Source organism: Erinaceus europaeus, chromosome 17, assembly GCF_950295315.1.
Source record: "Erinaceus europaeus chromosome 17, mEriEur2.1, whole genome shotgun sequence".
Taxonomy (NCBI): Eukaryota; Metazoa; Chordata; class Mammalia; order Eulipotyphla; family Erinaceidae; genus Erinaceus; species Erinaceus europaeus.
The window spans coordinates 47,495,084-47,522,854 of NC_080178.1; the positions used below are offsets into that span (position 1 = coordinate 47,495,084).

Here is a 27,771-nt window from a genome sequence, read left to right on the forward strand (position 1 = left end):
GCTGGAGAGCAGGGGCATGAATGTAAGGAGGGGGATTAAAGGGAAGAGGACACCAATCAGGATTGTGGTATTTGGCAGCCTCTCTTTCTAGCGAAGCCTCCTCCTCCACGGGAAGTGCTTCAGGAGGGGGGGGGGGTTTGTAAAACTGGATAGAGGCGGGGGAAAGATTGCAGGGTTTTATTCTCATGTGAATTAGCAATACGAGGGTCAATGGAGGTAACTTTAGTGAGTGAGGTGGAACCTGTAGGCAGGGGGACAGGGTCTTTATTTTGGCCGGATACGGGGGGATCAAGGTCAACAATTACAGAAGGGCACTGGGATGGGGTCTTTGTCCTGGAGGGCAGGCAAGAAAGTTGCCGGAGGACCTTTTCACCCTCTGTAATGAGGCTTTTAATATCAGGGTGATTATTATAAATTTTTTAAGATATCATTAATTAAATTCCAATAGGAAAAGGCTGAAACAGGGACATTTTCAGGACCAAAAGATTGATAGTAGTCATTAAGACAATCACCAATTCTCCTCCAACGCCTCTCATCAATAGTGCCTTCCTGGGGAAACCAGGGGCAAATATCTCCAATATAGTCTAAAAACTTCTTTAAATCTTTCTTTTTAACCCTTGTTCCTCGTGTCTTGAAAGACTCCTTGAGTCCATTAATAAATAAATCCTGTTTGCTAAATGCCTGTCCCATGGTAATGCTTACCTTGTGCCTCTGTGACACTCCTTCAGACCTGACTCACGGCCGGGCAGCTCCATGGTGATCTATGCGAGCCTGTGCATTACCTCCTCGGGCCACGGTGGCTCAGTGAATTTCGAATAGCAGCAGCATTCCAAGGTCCAGAAGGCTTCTTCACCCCATGTTCGGGCGCCAGATGCCCCAGCCAGCGGGGTGTGAATAGGGGCTAGGAACCCAAGAACCTGAAATGAAAGGAACAGGAGACACAAGGAATGACAGCAAGACAGGATTCTGATCAAGCTGCAAAATTTTATTGTGTTCACAGGCATTATAAGGCTTTGGGGAAGGGGGAAGTACTGGAGGAGGAAGAGGAGGGGGAGCAATCATCAGGGTGGAATGTTCCTTGCAACATACAATAGCCGAAACCATGTTTGTTACCACAACTATGTGGTGTGTCACTTGCTTTCTGATAAATGGCCTACCTGAGGGGAAATGGCCTGCCCGTGGGGGAAATGAAAACTTGTCTTGAGGGCTTCCATTGTTTCAAAGCTTATCAAGCAGAGAATGGCTCCTGGCATGTTCAAAATATCCTTTTTTTAAAAATTTTGCAATTGGGGGCTGGAAGTAGCCTACCTGGTAGAGTACACATTACCAAAAGTAAAGGCCCGGATTCAAGACACAGGACCCCAGCATGGGGCGGGGGTAGGAGGGACACTATATGAGCAGTGAAGCAGTCCTAAATGCTGTCTCTTTCTCCCTCTCTGTCTCTCTCTCCTTCCTTCCCTCTCTCATTCTACCTTTCACCTTCTGTTTTAAAAAAAAGCCACTAGGAATGGTGGAGTCAGGCAGGCATATATCAGTGATAACCCTGAAAACCCTAATGACAAAAAGAAAGGGCAGCAGTTGGGGGGCCAATTGGACATATACCTTGTCATCCCCATGACACAGGCACCACATGGGAAGTGCTATGACATGACAGCAGAGGAAGCTCCAGTGCAATGGTGTCTTTATATGAAAGAAACAGTTGCCATGAATTATGAAACCATATATGTATAAAACTTCAGCTATGAAAAAAATTAAAATTTAATACATAAAAATAATGAGAGAGGAAGTCAGGCGGTAGCAGCAAAGCAAGTTAAGTGCACATGGCAGAAAGTTCAAGGACCTGCATAAGGATCCCAATTCAATCCCCAGCTCCCCACCTGCAGGGAGAGTCACTTCATAGGCAGTGAAGCAGGTCTGCAGGTGTTTATCTTTCTCTCCCCATCTTTGTCTTCCCCTCCTCTCTCCATTTCTCTCTGTTCTATCCAACAAAGATAATGACTACAACAATAAAACAAGGACAACAAAAATGAATAAGTAAATAAATAAATATTTAAAAACAATTTGAAAAGAAAAGGAACACCCACTGCCCTAGTTTCTCCCTGAGTTTCTTTCATTTTCTGCCTACCAAAGACTGGCTGACGCTTAATGCTATGGCTCAGCCACTGGCACTGGGCCAGAGCTGAAGAAGTGGCCTAAGGGGGATTTCGAGGGTCTTTCAGCAAAATTCCATCTGATCCCCCAATCACTGTCATACTCTGCAGGAGAGAGCTGGGTGCAAGAGACAGGATAGTGTGGGGCCACTTACCCTGGGGCTTGACTCATGGGTTTCAATCACTGGATGGACTAGCTCTTATTAAAGTACAGTTCTGTATGCAAGAGAGAGATCATCTGATCACTGCACTGACCCATAGAGAATTCAAGTCCTGCACTCTGCCATTTGAATATATATATATCATTTTATTGAGAGAAAGACAAGAGCACTGCTCATCCCTGACTTTAGGTGGTGCTGGGTGTTGAACCTGGGACCTCAGAGACTCCAGCATGAAAGTCTTCTGCATGAACATTGTGCTGTCTCTCTTCCCCCACTCCCACCCCTAGTCAGTATTTTTTAAAGGCATGTGGAGATTTACATACACAAAATAATGTCTAAGATGTACATGAGTGGAAATTTTTTGGCATACCGAAGGAGCAGCTTGTATTTGGGGAGGCAGGGAACACCCTACATGCTCCTATGAGTGTGGACACAGGGACTGGAGTGTCAGGGGACTGACAGGCCTCATGTAGATGCATTCCTATTTCCCACTGGAGCCAGAGGGGGATGAAGTTTCGCAACTCCAACAGGATGTCCTGAGCTTGAGACCCTTCAGCTAAAGGCAGTGCTCCCTGGCAATGGAAACAAATGGACCTGAGTTTCTTTTTGATCAGCCCTTGACCTTTTCTTCCCTTGGTCCTGGCCATCCTGGCTACAGCAATCAAAAGAAGAGGTGTAGGGAAAATTTCCTAACCCAAAAGGGAAATGTGTGTATGCAGGCATGTGGCCCAGACCTTTCCTCAGATAATCTTGCTCTCCTACTGACTTGTGAAATGCCCTCAACCTGATGTCCCCTCAAGCTGACCAAAGCCTCCATCCCAAAAGAGAAGCTTCTTGAAAGAGGCTGCAAAGGGCATAGGTGTTCTCAAAGGTTCTAGACTAGGGCGTGAGTGAAGCCTCATTGTAGAATAGCTTCAATGAAAGTACAGACTGCCTGTTCAGCAAAGAAGCTCAGCACCAACCAACTGGTCTACCCAGCTCCAACTTAGACCCCTTCTCTGTGTGAGTCCACTGCACTGGACGGGATTCCTTTAAATTCTCCTACTAGAATGTCCTCAGAGGTTTAAAAAATGTTTTGTTTGTTTATTCATGGAGTTGAGAGAGAGAACCAAAGCATCACTCTGGATACTGCCATTCCAGTGATGGAACTTAGAATTCATGCTTGATAGTAGTGCACCTTATAGCAGCATCTTCTGAGACACAGAGCATATTTTCAGAGATCCCGGGCAAGCTGAGAGCACTGAGTGCAAAATGCATCCTGGAGCCTGTTGACCTCTCCCACCTGGTGAAAAGTCAGGGGGGAACGAAGGTCATGGTTCACTTCATCATGACTTAAGAGCACTTTCACTGGGGCCAAGCAGTAGTGCACCCACTGAGCACACACATTACCAGGTGCATGGATCCAGGCTCAAGCTCACGGTGGTCCCAACCTGCACAAGTCATAAAGTAATACTGCAAATGTTTTTCTTTCTCTATCCCTCTCTATCCCTCTCTCCCTCTCAGTTTCTACATATCCAAGTATACATGTTCTAGTATTCTCTTTCAGTAACTGGCAGATACCACATGACCAATCAATTAGCTTGGTTTTTCCCCTCCTTCATACAAACTCTTGCTTCCTTTTTCAAGTCCTCTCAAACATCTTCACCTCTGGCCACCTGCCCCAGTGTCTGTCCTTCCCTGGCTATTTCTGTTTATCCCTGTGGTTCTACCTGGGCATAAGCATGGAACAGACAGATTCATTGGCTGCTAGTGACTTACAAGCTATGTCTTCTCTCTGTGTCACTGTCACTCATCTTTGGATCTCTGTTCCTACCTGTTACTACTACCCCATCACTACCACCACCATGCTCCTTCCCCACCCCTCCACTGCCCTGTACTATTCCTTTCCACACCATCACTGATGACCTCTGAGCAGGGGACCTCTCAGACTCCCAGTTCCACACATTTTGTTGTCTCTAAGTTTGGCTTCCTGTGACCAGGACATATGTTTCCTTCTCTCCTCACTAAGTACTTCACTCTGTTCTCCTTAAAACTCTAGTTCTTGGCACCAGGAGTCTGTGAGCTCTGTCTAGCCAAGCTTCTGAGATAAATTAAAGTGGGAAGAGCCCTCCCTCCACTCACAAATAACTTCAAGATTGTCCTCAGACCTCTGCATGGAAAACTGCCCCTTTAATGACAGTGTGAAATGGGACTCTGGGTGTGGAGGAAAGCAGTTTAACCTTGGCTCCCAAGCTGCTGCCTCAGTGGGTCTTGAGAGCATCTCCCCACACCTGTTTCACCCCTCAACAAATAATAAAAACAGAAAACAAAAAACTGAGGCACAAAACACAAACATGAATGACTAAGAGGACAAAAGTAATCCTGGTCCACTTTGTAAAAAACAAGCCAGTAGGGTCTTTTTCTCTCACTGTCTCATTCATACTTACACATAAGTCACCTATTTGAGTGGGCCACTGGGTCAGAAACATACCAATTGCAGGCTCTTATGTATAAGGAATACTTGCTTTGGATAAACCAGAAACTCATGTTAGAGCAGAGCTGTGTTCCAAAAGGCATAATGCCCAAAGGTCCATATTATGTTCAGGCTTTCTACATGTTTTCTTATTTTATAAAGTGGTGGTGTGAGGGGGTCTACAGCATAGCTTTGAAAGAACGTTGTGACATGTTAAGTGTGACTTCTTGAGATGGGAAGGGGGTATTCAAAGCCTCTGCTATTATTATTTTTGGAGTCATAAACATTACAGTAGAAAAAGAAAACCCTTTGTAACTCATTCTGAGTTTTCTTGTCACTTTTTATGGTTGTCACATAACAGCTGAAACCACATTGACCTCCCCTACTCTAGATGGAAGCATCTGGGAGTTGCCAAATGAGGATTTTTTCAAATGCTGAAGTCATCTGATGTTTGGGCTGGGGTGTCAGGTTAAGCAGAAATTTTCATCTTTGGGAGCCTTTCTGATTCTTCTGTTGCTTATAAACTGTGCCATTGGCTGTGATAAGATCCTGTCAGCTTTTCAATGAGCATTCGCTTGTCTGCATGAGCACAACATGTTTCTTCTCCAGCTGTTTGCACACCTTATTCTCTCCAAGGAGAAGAGCTGGAAACATTCCCCCATAATCCTTAGAATTTGACTTCATTTTCTCTTGCAAGAAAAAAAATAGCACCTTAGGACCAAAGCCGCTAAAGTAGTAGATAATGTTTGCACATTTCAGGAAGGAATAAAGCATCAAAATGTCAAGAAACCTGTTTTAGCTTCTTCTGTGTTAACAGAGACGTATCTTCTTTTTTAATTTTTTATATTTTATTTATTTATTTTCCCTTTTGTTGCTCTTGCTGTTTTTGTTTTCAATTGTTGTTGTAGTTATTAATGTTGTTATTGATATCATCGTTAGATAAAACAGAAAGAAATTGAGAGAGGAGGGGAAGACACATAGGGAAAGAGAAAGACAGACATATATAGACCTGCTTCACACCTGTAAAGTGACTCCTATACAGGTGGGAAGCCAGTATGACAGTCCTTGCACTTTGTGCCACATGCACTTAACACGCTGTGCTACCACCTGATTTCCAGAGATCTACTTCTAAAGGGATTACTGTCTTAAGAATAATTCCCAGGAGCTCCACTTCCTCAGAGCCCTGTCCTAATAGGGAAAGAGAAAGACAGGCTGGGAGTATGGATCAACCTCTCAACGTTCATGTTCAGTGGGGAAGCAATTACAGAAGCAGGACCTTCTACCTTCTGCACCCCATGGTGACCCTGGGTTCATATTCCCATGGGGTTAAAGAATAGGAAAGCTATGAGGGGGATGGGATATAGAGATCTAGTGGTGGGAATAGTATTCCTCTTATCCTATGGTATTGTCAGTGTTTCCATTTTATAAATAAATACATTTTAAAAAGAAAAAAAAGTGAATAACTCATACCCAGGGACCAGGCAATGGCACACTTGGTTAAGAACACACATTACAGTGCACACAAACAAAGGTTTAAGCCCCTGGTCCCCACCTGTAGGAGGAAAACTTCACAAGTAGTGAAGCAGTGCTGCAGGTGTATCTCTGTTTATCATCATCATCATCATCATCATCATCATCATCATCATTATTATTATTTTACCAGTATACTGAATAACTCTGGTTTGTGGTGGTGTGGTGTCAGTGAAAGTTCACGGCACCAGTATGCTGGGCTAGCTTTGTAGAGGGAGACAGATGACCAGGGACACATGGCTGAGCAGGGAAGCAATATTTCTACAGGGCCCTCTGACTCTCAGGCATTAAAAACATTTCCTCACTGGTTCTAAGAGGACAGGTTCCCTTTTGCCAAAAAATGTGTGGAATGGAGGTTTTTGTCAGCAACAGAGAACCTTTGTTGCAGAGTTGAAGATACAGACACACCCCTCCCCACCACCCCCCGATTTCATTAAGTTTTCCTTTTGTGTTTGACCCAATGTCAAGAATCCCAGTCCAATGTTTTCTGTTTGAGTGGGTTTTGTCAGTCTCTCTTGTCTAATTCTATTTGAGGAGAGTTCTAGGGGTCACTCACTCCTTTGCAGGCTTAGATAAGGCCTAAGGGACATTTACATTCTCCTAAGTGGAATGGTCTTGGTTTCTTTTTTCTCTCATGTAACTTCATTCTGAAAGTTGAGAGTTTTTTTCTGGCTCCTGATGGAAACTTCAGATGCTGCTGTGATTAACAGGCCTCTTTTGGGTGGAGATAGCATTGCCTGTAATTCCCCTTATGAAATCTCAGCAGACCAGATTCTAAGAAATGCACCATATGCCAGCACTTGAGTTCAAAACCCCAGTCCCCACCTGCATGGGGAAGCTTCATCGGTGGTGCAATAGTGCTATAGGCTCTCGTCTAGGTATCTTGCTCTGCCTCTCTCCCTTCCTACTTATCTCTATCACTTTTCCTCATGATCTCTCTCTCATCTCTATCAAAAAGAAGGGAAGAGTGATAAGAGAAGAAAGAGGGGAAACTGTGGGTGCCTCTGCTCATAGCTGCCACATGGTTGTTGTATTCACTTCCTAAAGTTACCACAACAAAATGCCCAAAACTCTGGCCAGAAAGGTGGATCCACAGGGAGAGCATATGCCTCCAAGCATGAGGCTCTGGGTTTGATCCCCAACACTACACAACAGCACCATGGACAGAGACAAAAGGGATTCATGAGTAGCAGGGCATGACTTTACCCTCCCCCACACATACTCTCCTTCTCTCTCTCTCTCTCTCTCTCTCTCTCTCTCTCTCAAATATATAGTAAAAATTGGGTCGCATGCATGAGCAGTATTCCATTTTGTAAATAGACCACAGCTTTTCTAGCCACTCAACTGTCATTGACATCTGGGTTAGTTCTGGGTTTGAGCTGTTACAAACTATGCAGCTGTGAATATATGTGTTGTTTTCGCCGGGGCTGGCTTCACGGTTGGGTAACAGACCACCAGAAACACACGGCTGAGCTGAGAATGCAGTCTAATCTTTATTTATGAGCGGGAAATGTGCTCCTCCATCTTTCTCCTCCAGAGGAAGCGTGGAACTCAGGAAGTACATAGGAAAGGGCGTGGGGAGAAGGAAGAAACTAGCAAGGGCTAAACCAAATCTCCCAGTGGGGGAGAGTGAGACCAAAGCAATATAACAGAAAAGACTATGTAAATAGACCACAATGTCAAGCAATGTAACAGAAGCAGAACTAGATCCCAGAAGCAGAACTAGAAGCATACCAACATATATGTGTATAAAGATCTCTTTGGAGCTGGTGTTTCTGTGTTCTTTAGCTAGATCCCTAGGAAAGGAACTGATAGATCAGAGGACATATCTGTTTCTAGTGTTCTGAAGAGACTACAGGGGCTGGGTGGGGGCACACCTGGTAGAGCACATACATTACACGGAGCCTGGTTTATTTTATATGTGTCAAAAACTATAGTGTACACCATTATCCCCCAATAAAATGATTAAAAAGATTTATAAAAAGAAAGATAAGAAGAATCAAAAGAATCTCCAAACTGCTTCCCACAGGGCTTGGATTTGCATTCTCCCAGCTGTATAGAAGGCTTTCCTTCTCCCCATCCCCTTGCTAGCACTTGGTGTTTCTGTCCTTTCTGATGTCTGACATCCTCACAGCTGGCATCTCTTTGTTGTTCTTACTTGCATTTCTCTGATAACCAGTGACTAAACGTTTATTCACATGTCTGTTGGCCATCAAGATCTCCACCTATCACAAGGAGATAAGAAACTGTCCTCAGGTGTCAGTAACTGTCCTGTAAACCATGATTTCTCCAAGGAAAATTGCTTGTGGTGGGGGATGGACTACAGAGCTGGCTCAGAGGCAGAGCACATGCATGAGTTTGATTCCTCAGTATCTTGTTTCTGAAAAATACATCAGAAACTTGTGGCTTCAAACAGTGAAATGTCTCATCTCACTGCTGGAGGCTTGCATCCTGGAATGAAGGTAATGGTAGGGTCATGAGCTTTCTAAAAGCTATGGGGGTGTCCTGTCTTGTCTCTGTAGCTTCTGAACTTCACAAGTAAGCCTAGTCCCTGTTTATTGTGGATTCTGCTGCATTCACCCAGTCTGCCATCATCACTACATGTCCATTTCTACCTGTGAGTCTCTCTCTTCCCCTCTTCTCAGGAGACAACCAATAGACTAGATGACAGTGCCTCTTACCTTGAATGTGTCGGCAAAAACCCAATTTCTTTTTTTTTTAATTTTTTATTTAAGAAAGGATTAATGAACAAAAACATAAGGTAGGAGGGGTACAACTTCACACAATTCCCACCACCCAATCTCCATAACCCACCCCCTCCCATGATAGCTTTCCCATTCTCTAGCCCTCTGGGAGCATGGACCCAGGGTCGTTGAGGGTTGCAGAAGGGGGTCTGGCTTCTGTAATTGCTTCCCCGCTGAACATGGGCGTTGACTGGTCGGTCCATACTCCCAGTCTGCCTCTCTGTTTCCCTAGTAAGGTGTGTCTCTGGGGAAGCAGAGCTCCAGGACACATTGGTGGGGTCTTCAATCCAGGGAAGCCTGGCCAGCATCCTGGTGGCATCTGGAACCTGGTGATTGAAAAGAGAGTTAACATACGAAGCCAACAATTTGTTGAGAAATCATGGATCCCAAGCTTGGAATAGTGCAGAGGAAGTGCTAGGGAGGTACTCACTGCAAACTCTAATGTACTTCTGCTTTCAGAAAAACCCAATTTCTAAGTAAGATCACTGGGATTAGGGTTTCCACATGTCAGTTAGCTGGATCCAGTTCCTCCGAGGGGTTCGCAGGAAATATCTGGCTATAGTATCACTCTCTAGCAAAAGTAACCCTCCTCCATCCTCATTTATGGACTGCTAGGTCATGCCCCTGGCACATTTTATCCATGTCATTCTCATTTTGAGGTGACTCTGATCATATGTCCAGAGGCTTTATTCACTCAAAACAAAAATACAAACAGAAACATAAGAAAAGATGCAGACCGGTGCACTTGTGTGTATGTTAGTGTCCTGGATCCAGAAAGCTCACAAGTGCCCTGTGGAGGGTGATTATAGGGTAGGCTATGGGGGTGGCACCAGTGAGAAGACAGGTATTTTCTGGCCCTACAGAATAAACAGTCTAGTGGGAGGCTGTTTGCACTCAAGATGTGGCTTCCTAAATGATAACCTCTAGCCAGGCCTGAGAACAGTATGGTGATGTGCATGCCTGGGTTCTGGTGCCCTCTGGTGACTGTGGCTGTGTCTCTTCTAGTGGGCTGTTCATCACCATTCATGACAAGGGCCACATTGCCACCATGCTCAACTCCTGGCCTAAGGATGACATTAAGGTAGGTTTCTTCTCTTCTGTGCTGTTGCTTTGTGGTGTACTGGGTCCTTTCAGCCTGGACCAGAAAGAAAGCCACCACAGCACTAAAAGGAAGAGTCAACACACCTGTCCCAGTTATGACAGGCTCACACACCTGTCATAGCTACGCAGGGAAAGGCCTGACAGAGGGAGAGTGGGCCAGAGCAAGGCTTCCAGGGATATCAGGGGCTAAGGGTCTGAACCCATATCCTGGTGCATGGTAACCTTGGCTTCTCTGAAGGATGATGACAGATGGGTTCCCTCCACTGAGCCTGCAGCAACCAAAAACCCTCAGAGGGGAGTCGAGGGGACAGAGGACCATGCTGGCTCAGATAGGCTGTCATCCAGAGAAGGACCTCTGCAGGAGCACTCCCCTGTCTTGCAGGCTGTGGTGGTGAACACATCCTTGGCTTGGGGGACCTGGGAAGCTATGGCTTGGGCATCCCTGTGGGCAAACTGGCACTATACACAGCATGACGGGGGTGTCTACCCACACCAGTGTCTGCCTGTGATGCTGGATATGGGCACCAACAACCAGATAATGCTCCCAATCTGGGTCACAAGGGCAGGGATGCTTCTGCCTCAGGGCACCTCCTCTGCACAGGCCACACAGGAGAAGGATAGAGAGAGACACACAGGCAGAAAGAGAGAGATGCCAGGTCAGGCAACATATGTAGATGCCAGACCAGGCAACATATGTGTCCAGCAATGAAGTAGTTACAGAAGCCAGAACTCCTTTGTTCTGTCTCCCCAAAAGAATTTTGGTTCATACTCCCAGAGGGGGCAAATGTTAAGGGAAGATGACCTGAATTCCACTGGGATCTGAAATGTTTGTCACCAAGAATCTTTATTTCTATACCATCACTGAGAGGGAAGAGAATCTCAAAAAACAGAGGAAGTCAGGTACTGTTTTGCTTCTCTGGGAGAAAAGAGGGAAAAGGAAGGACATTTGGAAAAAGTAATAGGTGTAAATGTGACTTAGAAAGGAAGTGAATAAATAATAGAAATGAATAAAAGTGGGCAAAAAATAAAACTACATACACATATATATACACACACACACACACACACACACACACACACACACACAGAGAGAGAGAGAGAGAGAGAGAGAGAGAGAGAGAGAGAGAGAATATATACTCAACCCACACCTATGACCTCAGAACTATGGTAATTTCTGCAGTAGATGGATGGAAACACAGAACTCTGGTGGTAGGGATGGTATGGAATTAGACCTCTATTATCCTATAATTTTGTAGCACACTATTAAGTCACTAATAAAACATCAAATTAAAAGGAATCAGGAAAAGAAGCCAGACCAAGTAAGACAAGGGCCTGGCCCAGGTGTGAGCCCCCACACCAAACAGGGATGCTTGGCACTAAGGGAAATTCAGGTGCTGTGGTATCTTTTCTCCTCCTTCACCACCTCCTCCTTCTCATTCCTCTCTCTCTCTCTCTCTGTCTCTCTCTCTCCCTCTCTGAAAAACTTGGTCCTGGGCAATGAAATTGTGCATGCCTTAGTCCTGGTTCCAAAAAGCTAAAGTCATGGAGAACATGGAGAGAAATGGTGAAAGTAGCATAGTGGTTCCCATTCTAGACTCTTTTCTTCAGTCTTTTTTCCACCAAAGCCATCCTTAAGTCCAAAGATACCTTTCCCACCCACTAGAATTCAGCTGTTTGTTTGCTTGTCTGTCTGTCTGTTTGATTGTTTTACCAGGGCACCAATCAGCAATGGCTAAGGATTGAACCTGTGACCTTGGAGACTCAGGCATGGGGTGTTTTTGGTATTACTATTAAGCTGTCTCCTTTGCCTCCCCGCCCAAAGGTGTCATTTGATTGGATGCTGGGTGTATCCAGAGTTCCATAAGGAAATTCCCTCCCACAACCGGACTCAGGAAGTTTCTCATCTCCTGGCAAATAGAAACCTGGTTCTAGCACTGAGTATCTATGGATCAGTGTTTGTGTTCCATCCTGATTATCTTCTTACGATAAATTCTTAGAAACATAAGGCTGGGAGGGATAGCACAGGGATTCTACACAAATACTTTCCTGCCTGAGGCTCTGAGGTCACAGGTTCAACCCCCAATCACACCATAAACCAGAGCTAAGCAGTGTTGAAGGGGAGGTAGAAAGAGAGAAAAGAAAGAAGGAAGAAAGAGAGAGAGAGAGAGACAGAGAGAGAGAGACACAGAGAGAAAGAAATGAAGGAAGGAAGGAAGAAATAAAAGGAGAAAGGAGAAGAAAGATCCTGCAGGTGTGGAGGGGAGGCAAACGTTAGAAGCTGTACTCCAGTGTCTCTCTTCTGTCTGACTCTCTCTACCTCTGAACCTGTATCTAAAAGAAAAACAGTTGTGGAGAGAGGCAGGCAGTGGTGCCCCTGGTTTAGCACACACTGCAGTGTGCAAGGTTCTGGGTTCAAGCCCCTGGTCCCCACCTGCAGGGGCAAAACATCACAAGTACTGAAGTAAAGCTGCATGTGTGTCTCTGTCTCTTTCCTTCTCTATCTCCCTCTCCCCTTTCAATTTCTCTCTGTCTCTATCCAGCAATAAATAAAAAAATGAAGTTATAAATTACAAAAAGGAAGAAAAACAATTGATTGCTGGAACCAGCAGTTTTGTTGTGCAGGAACCGAGCTCCGAAACCAATGCTGTGTCAAAATTTAAACAAAGAAACAAATAACTGAGCTGGCTTGGAGGTGCAGAGTAACCCCCTAGGCTGGAAGCTTAGCCCCCAGGCCCCTTCAGCACAGATCATCACCTCCCAACCCCACATCCATCCTTCCCACTGGGCTGCCATCCTGAATAGTCTGTCAGTCTGTCTGTCTGCCCCAGGAGCTGCTGGGTGACCCCCTGTACATAGCCTGTGGCAGGAGCATGTACATGGGGAAGATTAGGATTAAGACCAGATGCTGGACGAGTTCATGGATGCAGTCACCCACAAGTGAGAGACACAAGCCCCTGTGATGTTGTGGGGCAGGAAGGGGCTCTGAGAACAAACTGAGGTGGGGGAGTGCTCAGGGGGGATGAGGAATGGAGACTGCCTCACCTTTGAACTCAGAGACAATCAGGGCCATCAATGGTGAGTGTGTGTGGGATTTGGAGGTGAGTGGTTACTGAAACACATGGGGGAGGGAACCCAGCATCTAAAGTCCAAAGAGGGAAACCTCCAGGCCTGAGCTGTTCTGACTGGAGGCAGGCTATAGGATGTTATGAGTGGAGGGGAAATGTGTCCTTCCCACAGAAGGTTCTAGCATTTAGGATACCTCACCCCTACCTGGGGCCAGGTTGAGTAAGTGAGCAGGTCCTGTGGATGCTGGCTGTAAGATTAATGAGGGGACATCTCTGCCCTGGAATGATGGTGCCCTCACTTTGCGGAGAACTGCCCAGGGAAGTCCAGCTAAGGCCAGTGAGTTGCTCACTCTGTCTTGCCCCAAATCCCATCAACCAGCTACACACACATACTTGGAACCAAAAAGAAAGATCCAGAAAAAGGAGCTGAAAATGTACCTGAAGGGACGAGTATGCTGAAGAGGACACATGAGGCTGAGGCTCAAAGGGGCAGGAGTGTGGTGGATGTGTGGAGAAGAGCCAGAGGGATGTCATCCAGAAATGCCCACAGAGGTTGTCCTCTGGCCTAAATAAGCCAGCGCTGCCCACAGTGCTCTGGCTTCTCTTGGAGCAGAGCCCCCCGACACAGGATGAGGAACTGAATGAACTGCGTGTCTCAGTGGCTCTTCAGGGACTCTTCAAGGAGCTGGGAGTAGCTGAAAGTGCTGGGTTCAAATCCCAGCACCACATGGGAGCATCCCAACACCAGGGGAATTTTATGCCTGGTGGACCAGTGCTGTTTCTTTCTGTTTTATGCCTGACCCCCAACAAAAAATAGGGAGCAACAAGGCACTATGGGGCTTGTCTGGTAGAGTGCGTATGTTATAAGGCCAGAGGACCCTGGTTTGAATCCCAAGCCACTATCTGTGAGCACCTGCAGGGGGGACACTTCCTGTGCAGAGGAGCAGTGCTGTGGATGTGTCTCCCCTTCTCTAGCTCTCTATCCCTTTCGGTATGTCACCCTTTCAACTCATTGCTGGGGCTCAGTGCCTGCACAGCTCCATAGCTCCCAGAAGCCATTTATTTTTCTTTCCTCTAGATAAAGGGTGAGTGACAGAGAGATAGAGAGGAGAGACACAGAGAGGAGAAGAGAAATCATAGCGCTGGTCCATTACTTGTGAAGCCACTCCCCCCTCCACTGGTGCCCCCATGTTGTGGCTGAGGTTCAAACCCAGGACCTCTTGCATAGTAGCATATACGCTCACTGACTTCTCCACTCAGATACGGAATCCACTGCCATGTCCAGTTTGAGGGCATCACCAATGCCAATGCCTACCTTCTGCTAAACAAGTCCTGAAACAAGTACTGCATGTTAAATGATGACATGCAAGGTAGGTTCTGCCTTGGGACTGAGTATCTAGGACTGACTCCCTCACACAGGACCACCTGCTGCCAGCGTGCTACTGGGGCTCCACTGCCTCATGGCTCAGGTTTCACTGTGACCTGGGAGAGAGTTCTGGGGCTTTGCTAAACCACTGCTCCCTGGTCTAGACCTTGGAGACCATGGCTGCATCCAGGGAGATGAGTATTACATGACTGCATATATCTGTGACTGTGTACAAGGTCGCAGGGTCTAGCCTCTGGACACCACATGGGATAACCTACAAGAGGGAAGCTTCATGAGCAATGGAGCAGTGTTATGGTGTCTCTCCTCTTTCTATCTCTCTCACTCTTAATCTCTCTGTCTCTTGATGTCTATCATATATATATATATGTATATATATGTATATATATATATGTATATATATATATATATATATATATATATATATATATAATGTAGGTATTGAGCCCTATCAAGAACACTGGTGGCAAAAAATGCAATGAAACATGTAAAGGACATTCTAAATAATGCAACCAGCAAGTGCAAACTGGACTAGGACAGAGCACCTTTGTGAGCCACAGTTTCAGCCTCTCTCCACAAGAAGTAGCTAACAAAGACCTGAGGCAGATACAGTAAATGTTTAAAATGCTAATATATGGGGATCATATGGTGGCATGGCTAGTAGATCATACAGGTTATCATGCTCAAGGACCCAAGTTCAAGCCCCCAGTCCTCATCTGCTGCAGGAAGCTTCATGAATACTAAAGCAGTATGGCAGATCTCTCTCTCTCTCTCTCTCTCTCTCTCTCTCTCTCAACCAGATGTCCTTCATGTTTACATTTACAGGGAATGATGAAGTGTGAGTAGTGGGTCCCCTTTCTGGTGGCCTTGAAGACCACAGGGGACGGGAGGGGCTGCTAGCAGACACTGTCAAGCACGTTCTGCATTGGAAGTGCCCAGGAGGGTCCAGACTGTGTCCAGGGGCCCTCAACAGTGGGGACTAGAAAGCTGTCCCCACAGCCAACACATGGGCCTGTGACTGCAGATAGAGGACACCCCACAGGGAAAGGACTCTCTGGGGAACAGTCCTGCTCACTGCCAGCCCAGTGTAAGAGCATGCTGCACCTGCTGCCCCTGCCTTTCCCTCTGGCTCTGGCAGAGCTGCTGTCATGCTGAGTCAGAGCAGGCCAAGTAAAGCAGTCCAGGGGTTGGGGTTGGGAGGTGGGGTGGGTGCCTGGGTCCTGCATCCTTGGGTAGACTCTCTTCAGAATTTAGGAGGAAATACATGGCTCTGACTCTGGGAACTATTGCTGGTCTGTCTGAGACCAGGAATGTCCCAGAAGACACCAAAAAGGAGGTGGTGATAGGAGAGTCCTTGCTGGAGTCCAGCAACTCCACACTAGGCTGGGGAGAGGGAAGCCCACCTGGTCTTCTCTGGTTTTGCCCTGGTCCCTGTGTCCATGGGGGTAGATGGGAGTGAGGGCACACCCGGTCCCATCACTTTTATGCCTCCCAGTGGCCACTTGTGGCTTCCATTAAGTGACCCAACTTAATGACACGGAGCTGACAATGGGCCCACAGGGACAGCTGGCCAGTCACTATGGCTAGCATCCAACAAGCCCACCTTCTACAATAAATGGTTCAACTGGAGGCCACATTGGCCCACTATTCAGCCCTCATTCCCTAGTTGGTCTGAAGGGTTTGTCAGGTGACCAAGAATCTGGGGCTTAGCATCCTGAAAAGACATTGCAGTGGTTTTGCAAAAAGGCTTTCACTCCTGAGCCTCTGAGGTACAGGTAGAATCCCAGCAGAACCATAAGTTTGAACTGAGCAGTGCTTTGTTTAAAAAATAAATGGATAAATAATGAAATCCCTCTTGAATATACATATTTGAAATACACACATACAGATATATGAAGTATTGGGGCCTGGGTGGTGGTGTTAAGGGCTTTATTATCATGCGCAAGGACCCAAGTTCAAGTCCTCAATCTGTTGCTACCTGCAAGGGGAAAGCTTCGTAGGTGGTGAAGCAGTGCTGGAGGTTCTCTCTACCTCCCCCCTCTCAGTTTCTCTCTGCTCTACCAGATAAAATAAATAAAGTAAATAAAAAATAAATGTTAGCAAGAAAGATAGACTACATATATATGAAATAAATATACATATTTGAAAGAAACATGGTTAAGGTGGGAGGCTTTGAAGGAGACAGGCACAACAGCTCATTCAGATAGTGCACTCCTTTCTCCTGTGCACAACCCAGGTTTGAGCCCAGCCCCCACACACTGGAGGTGCTATGGTCTCTCTCTCTCTCTCTCTCTCTCTCTCTCTCTCTTTGTCACCAGGGTTATCACTGGGGTTCAGTGTCTGCCTGACTCCACTACTCCCAATGACCATTTTTTTCCTTGAGATGGAGAATGAAAGACTTCAAGGGAAGGAGAGATACCACAGTACTGTTCCACCACTTGAGAAGCCCCCACCCCTCTGCAGAAGCTCCCTTAGGGTGGCTGGGGGACTTGAACCCAGGACCTTATATATGGTAATGTGTACACTCTACAGGGTGAGCCAACTTCTGATCCCCCCTTTCTAAGTCCTTAATATGTCACCCAAGAGCCACCCCCAACCCCCATGAAAGTCAATGTTGGAGAAAAAAACAAACCTTCTGTTGTAGAGCTCAAGACTTGTTGTTCAGCCTTTGAGGTTCTGGGCTGAACTGTGTGTTGTGGGGGGAGTAACTTTTTCCTCCAAAGGGAGCTTCCAATGGCACCCCAGGGAGAACACCCAAAGCCAGCAAGGCAGCCAAGGTGTTGGGGGGCTCAGGAAGCCACATACACTGCTGGGGTAGAGAGTACCAATGTTCAAAGGTCAAGGTGCTGCTCAGAGGTCTAGGAAAAGTATATTTGGTGACCTGGGGGAGCAAACTGTGTGCAGTAGAGCAGGAAGCAAGGTGGCAGTGGATACTATCAGGGTTAATCAGATTCCAGCCACCAGAGAGAACATTCCACTCCCAGGACCAAGGCCCAGCCTTGAGGCTGTTCTGCTGATGGTCTTTGAGCCATCTGCTGGTCAGAGCACAATCCCTCCTCTGAGAGGCAGAAGGCTGCGCTGAAATAGGTTCCCAGGCTGAGGAAACCCTGGAATTCTTCTAGGGAAGATTTACAGGGGCTCAAAAATCATCAGGTTGGCAGAAACACATCTTTATACTCCAAGAAATTAATATTAAAGACGGTTGGCGGGAAATACCTATTCAAAAAGGGGACCAGAGACTTCTTTGCTGGATTTCGAGGGCCTCTCGTCATTCAGGGAAAGATATCTATCTTTTGTGTCATAAGATCTGTGAGTTCAGATTTGTGACTCCCTGACTTGGCCTTGGAAGTTTCTTTGAGTTGAATATGATTTCATGAGCCCAAGAGACCTCCTACTACTAGGCCCCCAGACAATATACATGCTATGCAAACCAAGCTGTAAATTCATGTTCAAATCTATTCTCCCCTGTCTGCAGTAGTGTTAGGCCCTGGTGATCCACTAGGCATAAAATGTAGCCCAAAGACTGTGCTTGAGTCCCCACACAGCAAATCAATATAAAGGGCTGGTGTGTGTGTTTGGAGGGTAGGATGTTGGGAGAAAGAAAATCAGCATCCCTTGACCCTGATTTCCTACCTCTCCCCAAAGAGCCTCTCTTCCCTTCTGGTTCCCATTCATTGGCTTTAACATCCACAAGATTATCATTATTTGATCTGGTCCATTCCTGTGTTTGCTTCTGAGTGGGAGGGCTACACAGCAGCTTCTGTCTTTACATAACAGACTGCTACTTAGGTCTTCCTCGGTCTCTCTGGGAGCCAGCTGGACATATGGGGCACCCCCTACCCCCACCAAGTAGCTGAGCCCACTCTGCTCTGTCACAGGCACAGCCTCCCTGGCAGTGGCTGGGATCCTTGTGGCTCTGTGGGTCACCAGAAGCCGGCTCTCTAGCCATGTGTTCATCTTCCGCTGGGGAGGTAGGTACTGCCAGGAAATGGAGAAGCCTAGAGGCAGCCTGGCACGATGCCTCATCTGGACACTGCACTCCTTTGCCATGTGCACGGGCACTGCATTGGAGGAACCTCCAGACCTGTGGGCTTTTTGCATCCTCCCTCATTTGAGGATCCCTGCGTCCCCCAGGTGTGGAGGGAGGAGGGCTGGCTGCTACCTCCCTGGGTCTGAGCCTGTACTGTGTGGCACCCCCAGGCTGCCCTGGGCATCACTCACCTCCTGGTCATGGCCCTGGAGCAGGAAGGCATCCCTGCGGCTGAGGCCACCAAGAAGATCTGGATGGTGGACTCCAGGGGACTCATTGTCAAGGTGGGTTGGCCTGGGGGCAAGACATGGGGTATCTTACAGTAGCTGGAGATGGGGTGCTCATCTGTGAGGAGGCAAGTCTGGCAGGCAGGAGAGAGAGGAGGAGGAGGAGGGCAGGGCCTGCTCTTTATTTGGATTGATGGCTTGATTGATTTTGCCACCAGGGTTACCATTGGGGCTCAGTTCCTACACTGCTTCATTAGTTCTGGCTGCTTTTTTATGTAGAGAGGAAGAGATAGAGAGAAACAGAAAGGGGAAAAAGGAGAGAGAAACAGAGAGAAATGTAATTACCCTGCAGCACAGAGTGACCCCACTCAGATGTCACTTAGAGCCTGAACTCAAGCCCCAGATTCCACTAGCTTAGAAAACTGGGGAGAGGGACCCACAAAACTGTTCAAAGGTCAGAGCTGAAAATGTAAAAACTGGGGCTAGGAGGTGGCACATCTGGTAGAGTGTTGGGACTATGTGTAAACCTGATAGAGCTTAGGGAGAACCACCCCTGTCCTTGGATGGAGGTCTGAGAAGATAACCTCTTGGTAAGTCTCTCTCAACCAAGATGAGCAAAAGGGGGGAAACTCAGACTTAGTTCTTTCCTTCTCGACTCTCAGGCCCACAGAAACCCCAATACTACCCTCTATTAACTGCAGGCCACATGTCTGCAGATTCACTTATTCAATGTTACCTTCTGATCACAGAAGAACACACTTCATCACACACCTCAGACCCCAGACAAGAGAAATTCCAAACTATATGGCTTTTTGATATCCATCTTCTCTCTGTCTCACCCTTCTGGTTTAACCCCTATGCTTCTCTCAAATACCCTTAGATTATTAAGTTGCTGCATCATGGAGAATAACTGTCTTGTATCTCATCAATTCCTGTGATACCAGCCCCCTACGATAGGGCCAAGCCGGCCTTTAAGAAACCTGTAATTTCTGACATATTTCAATAATTCCCTTTGTTTGGTTTTCTATTTAACTCATGTCCACCTTGCTAATAAACGAGTTCTGAGCACGCTGGAGAGCTCCCTGGTGTATTTTACTTCATGTCACCCCTGTCGTGAGCGAGAAAGAACTGGTCCGTTACCTTTCCCCCCCGCCAGAGACGCGACAGTAGAGCACCCCGCCAGAGACGCGACAGTAGAGCACACACGTTCCCATTTGTGAGAACCTGGGTTCAAGTGCCTGGTCCTGACCTGCAAATGAAAAATTTCCCGAATAGCAGAACAGGCTTAAGATGTCTCTCCTTACTCCCTTTCTGTCACTCTCTGTCTCTATAAAAGAAGGGGAGAAAAAAGAAAAGTAAAGAAAAGGAGAAGAGGGGAGAAGGAAAGAAAGGAAAAAGGAAATAGAGACCACCAAGAGTAGTGGAGTTATGTAAGTACTGAGCCTGGGCAATAACAATGCTGGGTATAATAATAATAATAATAACATTAAAGTATAAGAACCATGGACACCTGCATCCAAGAGCCATATATTTCAGTGGGCGGGGTGTGTGCCTTGCCATGCACTTGAATCACATTCAAACCCTAGCACCACATGGGAGGGTGTCGCTGTACTGAGAGCTTTGGTGCTGTGATGGCTCCCCTTCAGTGTGTGTGTGTGTGTGTGTGTGTGTGTGTGTGTGTGAATTTCTCTCTCTCTCTTTCTCTATTTCTCTCTCTCAGAAAGAAGTACAGAGTACTCTCTGTGGCTCAAATGCAGCAACTTTCCCCAGGTTCCTCACAGCTACACCCTTTCTTTCTGTCTTTGCAGGGGAGGAGCCATCTGAGCCCTGAAAAAGAGACTTTTGCCCAGGACTGTGCTGAGATGGGCTCCTTGGAGGAGGTGGTGCAGCAGGTGAAGCCCACAACCATCATAGGTAGGAGGGTCGGCCAGGCTCGGAGGTATTGAGACTCCATGCTGGCAAAGCTCTCTCTGCTCAGGCCACAGCTTTTGTTGAGCAGCTACAGGGTAAAAGTCTTGGGACTATGGGGACAGCAGGAGCCCTCCTGGCAGAGTACACATGTGACCAGACTTGAAGGCCTGAGTTCAAGTCCCATGTCACCAAAGGGAGCTGCTACAGGAGGGGAGCTTCTCAAAGGTGGAGCTATTCTGCAGTGCCCCCCTTCCCTCTGTGTTTCTCTTTGGAGGAAATAGGGGAAAGGGGGCCACTGGGAGCGGTGGAGCTGTGCAGACATAGAGTCCCAACAAGAACCCTGATGGCAAAAAATAAAATAAAATAAAATAAAATAAAATATTATAGTATTATAGGATTGGACTGAGAAGAGAGAGTTTGAGTCACCTGACCCTGGGTTCAAGCCCTGGTATCCTGCCACCAGGAGAGCTCCATGGATAATAGGGTGATGCCATGGTGTCTTTCTCTCTCTGTCTTTCTCACCTCTCTCTCAGATATTACATGGAGGGGATTGACTGGGGTGTAGGTGGTATCGCATGTGACAGTGTTCCCCACCCTGTTCCAAAGCCAGAGCACTGAGGCTTCCAGAAGGGCTCAGATACCTTCCATGCCTGAGGCTCTGAGGTCCCAGGGTCAAGCCTGGTGTCACCAGAAGCCGTAGTAGTAGCAGTAGCAGTAGCATTAGCAATAGTAGTAATTAACACATTTAGCTATACTGGCCAAGATCAAATAATCTAGCTGTGACTCCTCCCTCGTGTGCCGGCTCCCAGGTGTGGCAGTCATGGCTGGTGCCTTCACAGAGCAACTCCTCAGGGACACGGCCTCCTTCCACGAGCGTCCCATCATCTTCGCCCTGAGCAACCCCACCAGCAGGGCCGAGTGCACAGCTGAGCAGTGCTACCATGCCACCCAGGTCAGCAGGCCCTTACCAGGCGGGCAGACGAGCTCTCCAGGGGAAGATGACGATGGGGCCTGGGAGCCTGGAGGAGGCATGGACATGGCCCAAGAGCAGTGGGGCTGGCAGGCAAGTGGGTGGGTGTCCAAGTGGACAGGTGAATGGGCAGGCAGGTGGGCAGCTGGAGGGCAGGTAGGTGGGCAGGCTGAGATAGGCAGGTTCTAGGACCTAGCAAGGGGCTCCCAGCTCTGTCCCCCTACCCCCACCCCAGGGCTGGGGCATCTTTTCCAGCAGCAGCCCCTTTGAGTGCATGACCCTGGAAGATGGCCACACCTTGATGCCTGGGCAGGGCAACAACGCTTACGTGTTCCCAGGGTTGGCATTGGGTGTCATCGCAGGTGATGTGTGGAACATCCCTGATGAGCTCTTCCTCCTCACTGCAGAGGTAGGCCACCTGCTGGGGAAGCCCACAGAAACTTTCCAGAAGCAAAGGTAGGGTGCATGTCTGAGTATCTGTCCCAACTCAGAAAAAGGGGGTGGATACCCCTCCAGGTAAAGTGTGGACATGAAGGTCCTTTCTGTTCTTGTCACCAGCTTCAGCACATTGGGCTAACTTTTTCAGATAAAGGAGGGAGAGGGGAGAGGCCCATAGCCCCAAAGCTTCCCCTTTCCCCCGTGCTGTGGGAGCTGGGCCTGGACTGGGTTTCACATCTGGGAAAGCCCCTATGTTCCCAGGTGAGTTAACTCCCGGCCCTGATATAGTCACTGTAGTTTGTGTGTTGGTTTGAATTGATTTGCTCATTATGGAACACTGCTCAGCTTTGGTTGATGGTGGTGGGCAGGGATGGAACCTGGGATCTCAGAGCCTCAGGCAGGAAAGTCTTTTGAAGCACTATGCTTGCTGTCTCCTTGGCCCCAGAAGATTTTTTTCCCACTTTTTAAAATTTGTGATTAATAGTAAATTATAAGATTTTACAGTGTATAGTTTCACACCACGCTCATCACCAAAGTTCTGTATCCCCACCCTTCCACCTCCCAAAGATAACCACCATAGTTCTCACAAGTCTTACAAAATCTGCTGCTTCAGGTGCTGCTTCTCCTCCTACTACTATTCCTCCTCCTCTTTCTTATCCTCCTCCTCTTTTCAAGTTCATCTGTACCCACTCTCTAGATTTCACTTATGAGGGAAACCATCTGATAGATATCTTCTATCTTATTTATTTCACTAAGCATAATCACCTCTAATTCCATCCATGTTGTCCCAAAGGTCATAATGTCAAGTTTTTTTTTGGTCATAGAGTAGTATTCCATGGAATATATATCTTGGAACTTGCTCAGTCCACCATTTCTTGATGGGCATTTAGTCTGCTTCCATTCTTAGAAGACTTTGCACTGGACGTGCTTCATGGATTTTTTTTCTGGACAACTCTGGGCATTCATAAGACCAGCTATATTTGACTAAATATTTATTTTGATGGTGGGGGAGAGGAAGAGAGGGGGAGAGAGACTGCTCAGCTCTGGCACATGCAAGGCGCACCCTCAGGCTTGGGGGGCCTGTACTCAACTGCTGGAGTGTCTCCCTGTTGTAGTGAGTGATGCTGAGTGTTTCTGAGAGTTTATTCAGTGCCAACCTCCCCCAAACACTCCCCCCCCAGAAGCCAAGGCTCAGACTTTGCCTTTGTTCTGGAAATGGCCAAACTCAGCTTATTTCTCTCTTCCCACTCCCTCCTCCCCTCCCCAACCTCACCGACCCCCCCAAGAAATTTCCCAGGAGGTGTCTGAGCAGCACCTGTTGCAGGGGAGATTATATCCGCCCCTCAGCTCCATCAGAGATGTGTCTCTTCTTCTTCTTCTAGCGTTTGCCCTTCTTCTGTCATGAGTCAACAACGTCAGGTTGAACCTGATGTAGAGTTTGGAGACCTCCTATGAATCTGTAGAGGTGGCAGTCATTGACTATGTGGGTCATAGTCTGTCTGTAGCTGCAGGGGCAGTTCGGGTTGTCTCTGACTCCCCAGCAATGGAACATAGTGGCGCACTGGCCATGGCCTGTTCGATAGCAATTGAGGAGGGCCCAATCATAACATGCTAGGTCAAAGCCGGGTTGACACTTGCAGGGGTCTGTGATGAGGTGTTTGTTCTTTACCTCAGCTGACTGAAAACTCTGTTTCCAAAAGTCTGGAACAGAGAAGTTCAGTGTAGGCGTAGGGGACCAGATTGGGTAACGAGACGTCAAGCGTTGGACAGGGTGGGCGAAGATATCCCCGTATATTGGCAGGTCTGGTCGAGCATAGACGTGGGAAATGAACTTAGATGATGGCGCATCCCGACGAATATCTGGCGGGCCGATGTTGCTAAGAACTGGCAGCCATGGAACCAGGGTGGAACGGATGGTTCCAGAAATTATCCTCATGGAGGAATATAATTTGGAATCGACCAAATAGACATGGGGGCTACGGAACCATACTGGGGCACAGTATTCTGCAGTGGAATAGCATAATGCCAGAGATGATGATTGTAGTGTGGTAGCGCTCACGCCCCATGAGGAGCTGGCCAGTCTTGCAATGATGTTATTCCTCGCGCCCACCTTTGCTGCAGTTTTTATGAGATGTTTGTGAAATGACAGAGTGCGATCGAGAGTAACGCCAAGATAGACTGGCTGGGCTTCATGCCGGATTCTCGTATCGCCTAGCTGCACATTAAGCTCACTTGAAGCCGAGGCATGGTGTAGATGGAAAACAGATGATACCGTTTTTGCAGTGCTAGGGATTAGTCGCAATTTTTTACAGTAATCAGATATCAGAGACATGTCTTTCGTGAGTGTTTCCTCGAGGATGTCGAACTTGGATGCCTGAGTTGCACAGCAGATGTCATCGGCGTAGATAAACTTCCTTGAAGAAGTTTCTGGGAGGTCATTGATGTAAATTTTAAATAGCGTAGGAGCCAGAACAGAGCCCTGGGGGAGGCCACTTGAGACAAGCCTCCATCTGCTAGACTTGTCACCCAGATGCACCTGGAATCTTCTGTTTTGAAGAAGAAACGATATAATGTTGGCAACCCATGGAGGCAGGCATCTTGAGATCTTGACTAGGAGACCACGGTGCCAGACCGTGTCATAGGCTGCTGTGAGATCAACAAAGACAGCACCCGTCTTTAAATTCTTCTGGAATACATTTTCAATGTAAGTTGAGAGGGCCAGGGCTTGTTCGCAGGTAGATCTTTCTGGGCGGAAACCAGCTTAGGCAGGTGATAGGAATTTCTCTGTAAGGTGAGAAATACGTGACAGAAGCAGCCTCTCAAGGAATTTGTAACACACAGAGAGGAGAGAAATTGGTCTATAGCTGGCGGCCAGTTTTGGGTCTTTCTTTGGTTTCAAAACCGCTATTACCTTCGTACGACGCCAAACTTTGGTCATAGACTCAGATTCCAAGATGTGGGAGAGGAATGAAGTGAGCCACTTCTTTGCAGCGGGGCCCAGGTTAAGAATGAGTTCTGGGGTTATGTTATCATAGCCAGCAGCTGTTCCCGGTTTAACCCTCTTCAAAGCGTCTTCCAGTTCAGACAGTGTAAAGGGAGAGAGTTTTGGAGATGGACAAGATAACCGGAAGTGGGATGACCACTCATGGGAAATTTCTCTTTTCCAGACTGGGTTGATCTTAGCACGTCCAACATGAGTTAGGTGACTGGCCACTGAGTTTGGAGATACGGGAGTCTGGGAGACTGGAGGGGGTTAGCTACTGGCACCCAGACTGTGAAGAAGCTTCCAGGCCTTCCTACTTGAGTGGGTGAAGTTCAGACTTTCCGTGAGTTGTTGCCCCTCAGCTATATCTGCCCCTCAGCTCCATCAGAGATGTGTCTCTGAGAATCGCCATCAAGGTGAGGACCTCTGCCCTGTGACACTGGCAGAGAGGCAAGTGGCCTTCTCTGTGGCTTGAGGGAGGAGGGGAGAATGGTGCAGAGGATGCTGGGAATGTGCTGCCTGGGCTAAACCCTCCTTGCTTCCTGTCAACCATGCTCTCACCCAGGGCTCCCACTTATGTTTGTGCACACACAGGTATGTGAAGACATGACTGCACATGTGTATACATGTGCATCTTATGCATGCACATATGTGTGAATGCACACGTGTATACACAGAAGACTGTATGGAACCAGAAATGGAACCTGAGAGCCCAAGCCATAAACATAAATCAGAGGTGCCAGGTGGTGGCTCACCTCGCAGAGAGCACAAGTTACCCAGGTTCAAGCCACAGATCCCCATCTCCAGGGGGAGCTTCATAAGCAGTGTAGCAGTACTGCAGGTGGCTCCCCTTCTGTCTCTCCCTCTAATTCTGTCTCTTAATTCTATCTCCCAGTATCTCTGTCTCATTAAAAAATAATGGCCACAGGGAATAGTGGAGTTATGCAGGCACTGAGCCCCAGAAATATCCCTGATGGAAAAAACAAATGTGAAGCAGTGAAGTTAACTTTGATGATTCCAGGAGTGCTGAGGACATTATTATATTGTTATTTCTATTAATATATACATATACATGTATATCTTTACATCTTTTTTGTTGATTAAACCAATTTTTTACTGTTTTGTTGTCTGGATAGTGGTTTACAGGACAGTTGTGGACACATGGGTACAATGTGTCATCTGCAGAACACTCTCAATTCTAAGTTAGGTCCTTCTGTTCCACCGTGCACCAGAAACCCTCCCTCCAAGCTCCCCACAGCCCTTTTGCTGCCTCCTTCCCAAAAATCCTTTGCTGTTTTTGTGCAATACATGAAACTCAGTTCAATTTTACTTGTTTTCCCTTTCTGTCCTTGACTGTTAAGATCAGCCTGTGAGTGACAACATCCATTATTCATCCTTCTATTTGGGGCTGATCTCACTTCACATGATTTCTTCAAGTTCCATCCACATGAGGCAAAGGAGATGACCTTGTCATTTTTAACAGCTGATCAGTGTCCCACCAGTGCTCCACTTTCTTAGCGACTCATCTGTCATTGGGCATCTGGTTGCTTTGAAACTTGGGTTGATACAAATAGTGCTGCTATGAAAATACCTGTAGTATTTATTTCCCAAGTCATTTTTAATATTTGTAATATTTATTGGATAGAATGCGAAATTGAGAGGGAAGAGGGAGATGGAGACAGAGAGACACCTGCAGCACTGCTCTATCACATGTGCAGCGTGTCCCCTGCAGATGGGGACTGGGAGCCTGAGCCCTGGTCACTGCACATTACAATGATTGCACTTTTACCTGGCCCCATATTATTGTTTGTGTTTTTTCATTTCCTAGAATTGAGGAGCTTCATAGTATATAGTCCTCCTAACTGTCCCTGCTCCCCTACCTGTTGCCCTCCTTAGGAGCACACTAAAGGCCCTTCATCCTTCATCCCCACCATCTCACAGGTCCTCACATATGCCTACAAGCACAACCTGGACACTTACAACCCAGAACCTTTGGACAAGGAGGTGTTTGTTTGCTCCCTGGTCTACACTCCTGACTATGACTCCTTCTCACTGGACAGCTATACCTGGCCTAAGGAAGCCATGAGTGGACAGATGGTCTGATGCCATTTCTGCAGGGCTGGGGGCAGGGGCAAGGGAGGGACACCCACAATACAGATGACCTCTGATGGCTGTTCTTATCACTGTCTATCCCTAAACTCTCTGTGCAAGAGCAGAAGCCCAGAGGCATCTTGTCCCACAGGCCCTAAATGCCCATATTTTTAGAACCTCCCTCCACATCTGGCTTAAGGATTTCTCCAGAATTCCTGTTGCCAGCCCTGAACCTAAGCTTGTGAGAAATCTAAAAGCCCCACCTGGACCTCGGCCCTGGCAGTGCCCATGACTGCTGGTGGGGAGAGAAGTGTGGTGTGGGGAGTCACTTGGCCAGGAGGAGAGTGGTTCAGGGCATGCAGCTAAGCAATGAGAGAGCAGAGTGGTGGAGCAGTAATACACGAGTCACAAGCATGAGATCCTGAGTTTAATCCTTGACATCGAGTGTGCCAGTGATGTCACTGCATGACACAGGAAGCAGACACTCAGGAAACCCCTGCTGCCTGCTCTGCCTAGAGCCACACTGCCATCTGT

At 47.3% G+C, this 27,771-nt stretch overlaps 1 pseudogene; it reads left to right on the forward strand.

Annotated features, from left to right (window-relative positions):
• The window catches only part of LOC132533743 (NADP-dependent malic enzyme, mitochondrial-like), a 37,319-nt pseudogene extending 10,070 nt beyond the window's left edge, over positions 1 to 27,249 (forward strand).
• The last annotated feature ends 522 nt before the right edge of the window (positions 27,250 to 27,771 follow it).